Source organism: Bufo gargarizans, chromosome 2 (genome assembly GCF_014858855.1).
Source record: "Bufo gargarizans isolate SCDJY-AF-19 chromosome 2, ASM1485885v1, whole genome shotgun sequence".
Taxonomy (NCBI): Eukaryota; Metazoa; Chordata; class Amphibia; order Anura; family Bufonidae; genus Bufo; species Bufo gargarizans.
The window spans coordinates 26627839-26638265 of NC_058081.1; the positions used below are offsets into that span (position 1 = coordinate 26627839).

The window sequence follows — 10427 nt, forward strand, 5'->3', positions numbered from 1 at the left end:
TGATGGCGGAAGAAGTTTGCCTTTGGAATGGAGACTGACTAATTATAAAATACAGGGTACGGGACCTGTTACTCCAGCCGTATACGTGTACCGGAGGTCCTCCTCCTATTTGTATATTCCGTGTGAGTGATACCTGTGCATCCTCTGCTGCAGGCAGGAGACAGCCTCAGTGCGGCCAGCAGGTGGCAGCACCACGTGAGGGAGGCGAGGTCGAAAGAACCCAGAAAACCCTTTAGTTCTGCAGAGTAGAGTGCACTGTGTACCCACATGGTGATGCCCCTTTAGTGCCCCCTCACAATAGTGATATCCTTTAGTGCCCCCAGTTAGTGATAATGCCCCTCTGGTGCCTCCTCACAATAGTGATACCCTTCAGTGCCCCCAGTTAGTAATGATGCCCCTCTGGTGCCCCCTCACAATAGTGATACCCTTCAGTGCCCCCTCACAATAGTGATACCCTTTAGTGCCCCCCTCACAGTAATAATGTTGTTTTAGTGCCCCCTCCCAATAGTAATACCCTTTAGTGTCCCCAGTTAGTAATGATGCCCCCTCACAATAGTGATTCCTTTTAGTGCCCCCCCCCCCTGTCAGTAATGATGCCCCTTTGGTGCCCCCTCACAATAGCGATACCTTTTAGTGCCCCCTCACAGTAATAATGCCCCTTTAGTGCACCCCACACAATAGTTATAGTCCTTAATGCCAACAGACATTAATGGCCCCCTTAGTTCCCCCCTCACAGTAGTGATACCCCTTAGTGCCCAGACAGTAAAGATGCCCCTTTAGTGCCCCCTAACAATAATGATAACTTTTAGTGCCCCCAGACAGTATGCCCCTCTAGTGCCCCCTCACAATAGTGATAGTTCTTAGTGCCCCCGACAGTAATGATGCCCCTTAGTGCCACCTCACATTAGTGAAGCCCCCTTAGTGCCCCCCACACATAATATAAAGATGTCTCCTAATGCCTCTCCCTCAACATAGTATGATCCCCTTCCCCCCAGAGCTTCCAAAATGAACGTTCATGTAATCCGCAACGAGCAAAGCAGATCACTTGGTGCAGGTGGGCTGCGGTCTGTGCTGTCAGCGTTGGCATCACTGCAGGGCTGGCAGGGTGTGCCCCTCTTATACTTGGCAGCAGTAACCGGTACAAAGGTCTTAAAGGGGTTGTGCAAGAATGGGGGGGGGGTCAAACCAGATGTTGACAGCGAGGGAGCCAGTGGAGCATCACGGCCAGGGAGGAGAAGAAACGGGGAGCCAGTGCCGGGAAACAGGTAAGTAACCGCCTCGGTTTGCCAAACCCCCCCCCCATAATAATGGTGAGTACCAGCCACTAATGCCCTCCTGTAAGGGTACATTTACATCCAGCAGATTTGTTGAAGACATTTTTAGCCTCTCCCATTGATGTCAGTTGGTTTTGGAGAACCTACCAAAATGGGCACCTGAACCACTCGGCTCTGCCTGTTGTGCGGTGGACGGAGCGTCGCTTCCATTGAAGTGAATCCTGCAGTACCCACAGCGGACCAAGCCGCGCCAGACGGTGGGGGATCAGGGGTGTCTGACCCCTGCTGATCCGATGGCCTGTCCTGGGGCGCTGATGACATCGCTAGGGTCGCAGGTCCCACCATCAGCCACCAATAACTTGCTATCCATAGATGCCCTATAATGGTACACACGCAACTCCGAGATTTAAGTATCTGATCAGTGGGGGTCCAACCCAAAGAGCTGTTTGAGAAGGCACTGGAGCTCCTGTGAGCGCTGCAGCCTTCTTGCAGCTCACCAAGGACAGCGCCGTACATTGCATAGTGGCTGTGCTCGGTATTGCAGTTCAGCCCCATTCACTTCAATGGGGCTGAGCTGCAGGTACGTCATGTGATCGATGATCATCTCGGATCATCTGAGAAAAGGCTGTGGCGCTACTGTGAGCACAGCCGCCTTCTCAGACATCTTATCGGCGGGGGTCCTAGGTGTCGAACCCCCACTGATCAGATACTGATGACCCTGAGGATAGGTCATCAGTATTTAAATTGTAAAAGCCATATTGGAATTTTGGAGAGTAAAACCAGTGCCCTGAGGATGTGTAGATGATAGTCTATCAGTCGGGCCTTGGCGCGTCCTATCTACGTAGTACAAGCTTTAGCCCGTCCTCACTCCAGACTTCTATCAGGTAGCCGGTAAGACGTCTCTGTCAAACCGGAGCAGCAGCGGGACCCCAAGAGATCAGCCTCGGGGACCCTTCTAATAATAAGGCCTGTTCCAAAGCAGTGACTCGTCTGCATCCATACAGTATTTTCTCTGCCCCCAGCTGCCACTAGGGGGAGCTCAGTACAGAAGCAGTAGAACTGCACATGCAGCAAGCTCCCCCTAGTGGCAGCTTCCGGTAGACGTTGCTGCTCTCCCCCTATTTTTGGGCTGATAATTCTAAGGATCATTATGGTGAAATTATACAAAGAGGATGAAATAAAGGTCACTATTTGTTTTCTAGATTTGAAGCAGTGGAAGAGACAAGTGAATATTCATGACATTTGGATTTTTAGAGGAAAAAGGTAATGTTTTGCTTGTATTGGTGCATATAGTGTCTCTTCTCTTGCGTAGCACTATCTTTCAGTGGTGACGGATCTCCTCCACTTCCCTGTAGGCTCCAACCTTAGTACATCGTCGTGGTGGTGACCGGCTGATATCCCAGGACTAAGGCCTCTTGTACACGGCCGTTGTGCATACGTTCCATGCAACTTGAATGGGTCCGTGATCCGTCCGCACCGCAAAAAAATAGAACAAGTTCTATTTTTTTTGCGGTGCGGAGGCAAAGACATATACACCACGGAAGCACTCCGTGGGGTTCCGATCCGTGCTTCCATTCCGCATATCCATGACTGCGGAGTGCACACGGGCCGGTGACCGTGTATTGCGGACCCGCTGTATGTGGGATGTAATGCGGCCACGGACACACCACGTTCGTGTGCAAGAGGCCTAATGCCCCTTTCACACAAGCGAGTTTTCCGCGCAGGTCCAATGCGTGACATGAACGTATAGCACCCGCACTGAATCCTGACCCATTCATTTCAATGGGTCTGTGTACATGAGCGTTTTTTTTCACACATCAGTTCTGCGTTGCGTAAAAATCGCATTATGTTCTATATTGTGCTTTTTTTCTTACGCAGCCCCATTTACTTCTGGCTCCATAGAAGTGAATGGGGCTGCGTAAAAAATGCATTGCATCCGCAAGCAGGTGCGATGCGTTTTTCACTGATGGTTGCTAAGAGATGTTGTTTGTAAACCTTCAGTTTTTTATCACGCGCGTGAAAAACGCATCAAAACGCATTGCACCCGCGCGGAAAAAACTGAACAAATGAACGCAATCGCAGATAAAACTGACTGAACTTGCTTGCAAAATGGTGCGAGTTTCGCTGAATGCACCCTGAACGCATCCAGACCTAATCCGTCACGCTCGTGTGAAAGAGGCCCAAAGCCTCTTTCACACGGGCGTCGCGTGTGAGGGCCGGATAGGATGCGGGTGCGTTTTTCTGCGCAAGTAAAAAGCGTTTTAATGCGTTTTGCACGTGCGTGAGAAAAATCGGACTTCTTCACAGGTGTAAATTTTATTATTTTCCCTTATAACACGGTTATAAGGGAAAATAATAGCATTCTTAATACAGAATGCTTAGTACAATAGCGCTGGAGGGGTTACATTTTTTTTTTAAATTAAACTCGCCTTATCCACTTGTTTGCGCAGATCGGCTTCTCTTCTTTCTTCTTCTTTGATGACCTGGGAGGAAAAGGACCTTTGGTGACATCACTGCGCTCATCACATGGTCCATCACATGATCCATCACCATGGAGCATGCTGCGATTTTCACAATCGACAAGTGATGCGTGAAAATCACTGCTCATGTGCACAGCCCCATAGAAATGAATGGGTCCGGATTCAGCGCGGAAAACTCGCCCGTGTGAAAGAGGCCTAAGAGTGCAGCCGAATAGCAGGGGAGGTTTGTTGCAAGCTGCCTGGTATTTCCCACAGGAACACCTGAAGTCCACAGTCCTGAGCAGGGGACCCCTCTATGAAGTTGACGTACCCTGATGAGGTATACGGACAACTCCTCGCTGAACCTAGAGAAAACCTCCCAGGGTAGTCCTGAAAAAGTCCCTGCCAGGCCGCCCGCACTGGGTGCATGTAGACTTGCAGAAGCTCTTCATCCGCGTGTTTCCTATGTGGCAATTGACATGCCGTGGACTTCAAACTCCGCACGGAAGAAAGAGGCAAAGTGTACCTGAGTTTTGTCTTATCTCATGCACTTTGCCGGTACTGGATTGGGGCTCATGCACACGACCGTTGGCTGTTTTGCGTTCTGCAAATTGCGGATCCGCAAAACACAGATACTGTACCGGCTGTGTGCGATCCGCATTTTGTGGAACGGAACATCTGGGTCCTAATGGAACTGTCCTTTCCTTGTCCAACCTTGATAGAGGTTATAAGGAGAGGGATGTTGATATAGTCAGAAGAAAAGCAGGTTCTTTCACCCAACTACAGTCGGGGCCAAAAGTTTGGAGAATGACACAAATATTAGTTTTCACAAAGTTTGCTGCTAAACTGCTTTTAGATCTTTGTTTCAGTTGTTTCTGTGATGTAGTGAAATATAATTACACGCACTTCATACGTTTCAAAGGCTTTTATCGACAATTACATGACATTTATGCAAAGAGTCAGTATTTGCAGTGTTTGCCCTTCTTTTTCAGGACCTCTGCAATTCGACTGGGCATGCTCTCAATCAACTTCTGGGCCAGTTCCTGACTGATAGCAACCCATTCTTTCATAATCACTTCTTGGAGTTTGTCAGAATTAGTGGGTTTTGGTTTGTCCACCCGCCTCTTGAGGATTGACCACAAGTTCTTAATGGGATTAAGATCTGGGGCGTATACCAGGCCATGGACCCAAAATGTCAATGTTTTGGTCCCCGAGCCACTTAGTTATCACTTTTGCCTTATGGCACGGTGCTCCATCGTGCTGGAAAATGCATTGTTCTTCACCAAACTGTTGTTGGATTGTTGGAAGAAGTTGCTGTTGGAGGGTGTTTTGGTACCATTCTTTATTCATGGCTGTGTTTTGGGGAAAATTGTGAGTGAGCCCACTCCCTTGGATGAGAAGCAACCCCACACATGAATGGTCTCAGGATGCTTTACTGTTGGCATAACACAGGACTGATGGTAGCGCTCACCTTTTCTTCTCTGGACAAGCCTTTTTCCTGATGCCCCAAACAATCGGAAAGAGACTTCATCGGAGAATATGACTTTGCCCCAGTCCTCAGCAGTCCATTCAGCATATTTTCTGCAGAAGATCAATCTGTCCCTGATGTTTTTTTTGGAGAGAAGTGGCTTCTTTGCTGCCCTTCTTGACACCAGGCCATCTTCCAAAAGTCTTGGCCTCACTGTGCGTGCAGATGCGCTCACACCTGCCTGCTGCCATTCCGGAGCAAGCTCTGCACTGGTGGCACTCCGATCCCGCAGCTGAATCCTCTTTAGGAGACGGTCCTGGCACTTGCTGGACTTTCTTGGACGCCCTGAAGCCTTCTTAACAAGAATTGAACCTCTTTCCTTGAAGTTCTTGATGATCCTATAAATTGTTGATTGAGGTGCAATCTTAGTAGCCACAATATCCTTGCCTGTGAAGCCATTTTTATGCAACGCAATGATGGCTGCACGCGTTTCCTTCCAGGTCACCATGGTTAACAATAGAAGAACAATGATTTCAAGCATCACCCTCCTTTTAACAGGTGAAGTCTGCCATTTTAACCCAATCAGCCTGACATAATGATCTCCAGCCTTGTGCTCGTCAACATTCTCACCCGAGTTAACAAGACGATTACTGAAATGATCTCAGCAGGTCCTTTAATGACAGCAATGAAATGCAGTGGAAAGGTTTTTTTGGGATTAAGTTAATTTTCATGGCAAAGAAGGACTATGCAATTCATCTGATCACTCTTCATAACATTCTGGAGTATATGCAAATTGCTATTATAAAAACTTAAGCAGCAACTTTTCCAATTTTCAATATTTATGTAATTCTCAAAACTTTTGGCCACGACTGTAGAGTTATTAAATAAGAAAAGGAAAAATACCCATAAAGAAATGGAGAGATTTGTCTTTACTTTTAAATATAGTCCCGTAGCAAACCTTATAAAACGTGCCATTTGTAATAATTGGGATATTTTGAAAAATGAGGAAGGTTTGGAAGTGATTGCAGACAACAGGCATCTCTTCTGTCTTCTTTCTTTGCTGTGTGCAGGAAAAGGACCTGTGGTGATGTCACTCCGGTCATCACATGATTCATCACCATGGTAAAAGATCATGTGACGGACCATGTGATGACCGGAGTGACGTCACCACAGGTCCTTTTCCTGCACAGCTAAGATGAACACAGAAGAGATGCCGGCTGCGCGATCAAGTGGATTAAGGTGAGTTAAATATTATATATATTTTTTTTAACCCCTCCAGCGCTATTTTACTTAGCATTTTGTATTCAGAATGCTATCATTTTCCCTTATAACCATGTTATAAGGGAAAATAATACAATCTACAGAACACCGATCCCAAGCCTGAACTTCTGTGAAGAAGTTCGGGTTTGGGTACCAAACATGCCGATTTTTCTCACGCGCGTGCAAAACGCATTACAATGTTTTGCACTCGCGCGGAAAAATCGTGCATGTTCCCGCAACGCACCCGCACCTTTTCCCGCAACGCCTGTGGGAAAGAGGCCTAAAGGATCAGATCGTAAGGAGCAGGTTTAGGAAGAAAGAGACCAGTAATTGGTTGTCATCAAGGAGACCCAAGGGCAATTTCAAGTGTGGGAATTTCTCCTTCTGCAACTACAATAACCAGAAGAAACACCTGTCTTTTGGTGGGGTTTCTCACCTTGTCAGTCAATGTATTACTTTCAGAAGTAATTACGTGGTCTACTTGATCACCTGCCAGTGTGGAGCCTTCTAAATAGGAAAGACAATTCGTCCTTTATTTGAGAGGTTTAGAGAACATCTAAATTCTTTAAAAACAGGCAAAGGCTGCACCAAGCTCATTGATCATGGCGGTAATCCACAGTGTATTTCCTTTCCGGGGATAGAGCAGGTGCCATTTAGGCCCCGAGGTGGGGACAGGCATGGGCACTCCTACAGAGGGAATCCGCTTGGATTATGAAAGCTGGCGCCGTGAGCCCATTAGGACTCAATGACAGAAATGATCTCGGTGCATTCATCTGACCTTTCGCTTTGGCGCTGCGCAAGAGTAATTGTATTCAGCTGGGCTGGATCGTACGGGCGGGTGCAAAGAAGTCTAGCGTTTTGGTTGCCATGACAACCGGGTATAAGATGCGCCTGTGAGCGCAACGATGTCACTGGCCTGACAAAGCGCAAGTTAGCGCGAAACGGCCATCCACCTGTGTTATACCGCACCATATGCTCCAGCCCGAGGATTTTATCTTTTATCTTTCGCATGAATAAAGGATTTTCTTATCAACGCTGGTGAGTGCTGCCTACTCTATTACCTTCCATATCTTCGCAAGAATAGGTCATGTTCTATATTTTTGCGGATGCCACGGAACGAACATATGGATACAGATGGTGTGTTGTCCGTATCTTTTGCAGCTCCATTGAAGTGAATGGGTCTGCGTCCGACCCGCAAAAAATGTGTAATGGATGTGGAAAAAAATATATGTTTGTGTGCATGAGCCCTTACGTTTTTCCTGTGGGGGGGTCCTGTGGGGGGAAAAAAGACACATAATCTGTGCAGGTAGGAGGATTTATCATGTGATTGCGCTGGCGCCATAGTTCATTTTGTAGATACGTCACCTGACCTTAACGTGTGGACACCACCCATAATTGATATACTGTGTGTTAAAGGAGTTCTCCAGGCTTTTAATATTGATAACCTATCCTCGGGATAGGTTGTCAATATCAGAACCCCCCGCCGATCAGCTGTACGAAGAAAAGGCACGCGCCGTGCGCACGTGCCATCTCCTGTCTCTCTTAATGCTTGCCAAAGCTCACCTTACCTGAAGCTCACAGGAACTCCGACTGAGGGTGTAATAGGCTAATTTAACCCCTCTAATGTATAGAGTTCTGTCCCTGGATCTGCACTCCCTCCATACGCCAGGTGATTTTAATTAGCCTAGTATTCTGCAGTAGGGGTTGGAGTTCCTGTGAGCTTCAGAGCAGGTGAGCCTTGACAACTGTTCACATGGTGCGGTGCTGCACGGGGGCCACTGTGCTGTTTTTCTGGCTGGTTGGTGGGGCCCAGAGCTAGGTATGGCATGGTCAGGCAGCAGGGGTGCTGTTTGGCCGCTGGGTCCCACCGCTGGCCGGGATAGCGCCACAGCGCTGGTGGTCGCCGTGCAGCGCTGCGCCAATTTTTAGGTCAGGACCCACTCATAGAGGCAACCTTGGCGTGGTGAGTGGGCTTATGCCTTTTGATCAAAATGTACACAAATGCCTCATTTAGCATGTAGCGGTGGTACACATGCGCTATTCAGTGCTGTCTCCTGCAGGAACGCAGGGATGAGATCATAGCATTAGCAGTGGATGTGCGATTCATTTCTCCCATTATCTCTTGCCATAGACATAGCAGCAGTGAGCAAGAAGAGAGACAGGAGGCAGCTGATCGGCGGAGGTGCCGTGTGCCTTTTGAGGATAGGTCTTCAGTATTGAAAAGCCCGGACAACCCCTTTAATACAAGCCACTTACTAATGTATTGTGATGTCCATATTGCCTCCTTTGCTGTCTGGATTCATTTTCCCATCACATTATACACTGCTCGTTTGCATGGTTACGACCACCCTGCAATCCAGCAACAGTGGTCGTGCTTGTACACTATAGGAAAAAGCTGTGGCCTCTCTGGTGGCTGGGATTGCGGAATTGCGCATAGTTCAGCACTTTTTCCTATAGTGTGCAAGCACGACCACCACTGATGGATTGCAGGGTTGTCTGTAACCATGGAAACGAGCAGTGTATAATGTGATGGGAAAATGAATCCAGCCAGCAAAGGGGGCAATATGGACAATCACAGTACACAGTGGCGTTGCTAGGGCTGGTGTCACCCAGTGCAGTAGAAAATTGTGTCAGCAGACCCCCCCTAGCAGTCAGAGCCTGGTCTCGGGAGGGGCACTTCCAGATTATTTTCTGTCCGCCGCCACAAAACAATGGTGCTTATAGAACAGACTACACAGTGTAGAGGTATACTGTATATAATTCTCCTTATAATGTGACAGTGCAAAAAATACCCCCTTGTAATACCCCCAGGTGAGCTAATGTCCCCATAGTGCCCCCATAATGTGCCAGTATAAAATACCCCTATATAGTGCCCCCAGTAAATTCTCCCATAGTGCTCCTCTCCCCCTTCCTGCTAGTGCCCCCCATAATGTACCAGTATATAATGCCCCATATCTGGTGCCCCAGTAGATGCCCTCAGTGTCCGGCCTCTGATAGGCTACCGGCCTAGTGTCCCCCATAATGCCCCCCAATAATGTGCCAGTAAGTGTCCCCATAGATGCCCCCCATCATGTGCCAGTATCAAGTGCCTCTCTCCTCCCCCCCACATGTCCCAGTATCATAGTGCCATCTCCCCCCCCCCAATGTGCCAGTATTAAATGCCTCTCTCCTTCCCACCCCCCATGTGCCAGTACACTGGCCTCGGGATACAATATTTTCACCATATAGTGGATTTTTCTGGGCCATCGTAAGTTGAAACTAGACTCAACATACAATGCATCAGACTCAGACACAACCAATCAAGGCCTCTTCTATGGTAACTATCAGGTTGAAAACCTAGAGAGATGGAGTACTCAATACCAAGAAAGCAAAGGAGCTAATTCTGGATTTTAGGAAGAAGAAACAAAATGGACACCAACCCATCAGCATTAATGGTGGAAACGTGGAGATAGTTCAAAGTTTCAGATTCTTGGGAGTTCATATTAGTCAGGACCTGGTGTAAAGGAAGGACCGGCACTCGCACTGGTTTCTTTATGCAGAATTTAATTTCAGTCACTTATTCATTCATAGTGACGCGGCGTTTCAGCACTAACATGTGCTTTCATCAGACTATACAAACTAATCCTCAGGACACATCTTAAATAACAGAAAAAAGAAAAAAATAGAGGAACTGACGTCATACCACTGGCTCCTCCCCCCTGACAAGATACAAGGATGGATAAGAAAGCTCCATATGTCTCCATTTTAAACAATGAGAGGAGTCCCATGATTAATTCCGCTGAAAAATAAAACAAAAAGTTTTTTTATATATGAAACATCATATCAAACCGCTTATATTGTACTCTCGGTTCAAGCCTTTTGGATCCATCGTTTGTAAACGATGGATCCAATATGCTTCTTTTTGCAGGAGTAATTTATTTCGATCACCACCACGGCGAGGTAGTGGTACACCCTCAACCACCTGGT

General features: G+C 47.5%; 1 long non-coding RNA gene across 1 annotated transcript; it reads left to right on the forward strand.

Moving 5' to 3' along the window:
• The first annotated feature begins 613 nt into the window (after nucleotides 1–613).
• LOC122927144 lies at nucleotides 614–3762 on the forward strand. Its single transcript, XR_006387762.1, has 3 exons — nucleotides 614–1265; nucleotides 2477–2537; nucleotides 3725–3762. It is a non-coding gene; the product is annotated as an uncharacterized LOC122927144 (long non-coding RNA).
• The last annotated feature ends 6665 nt before the right edge of the window (nucleotides 3763–10427 follow it).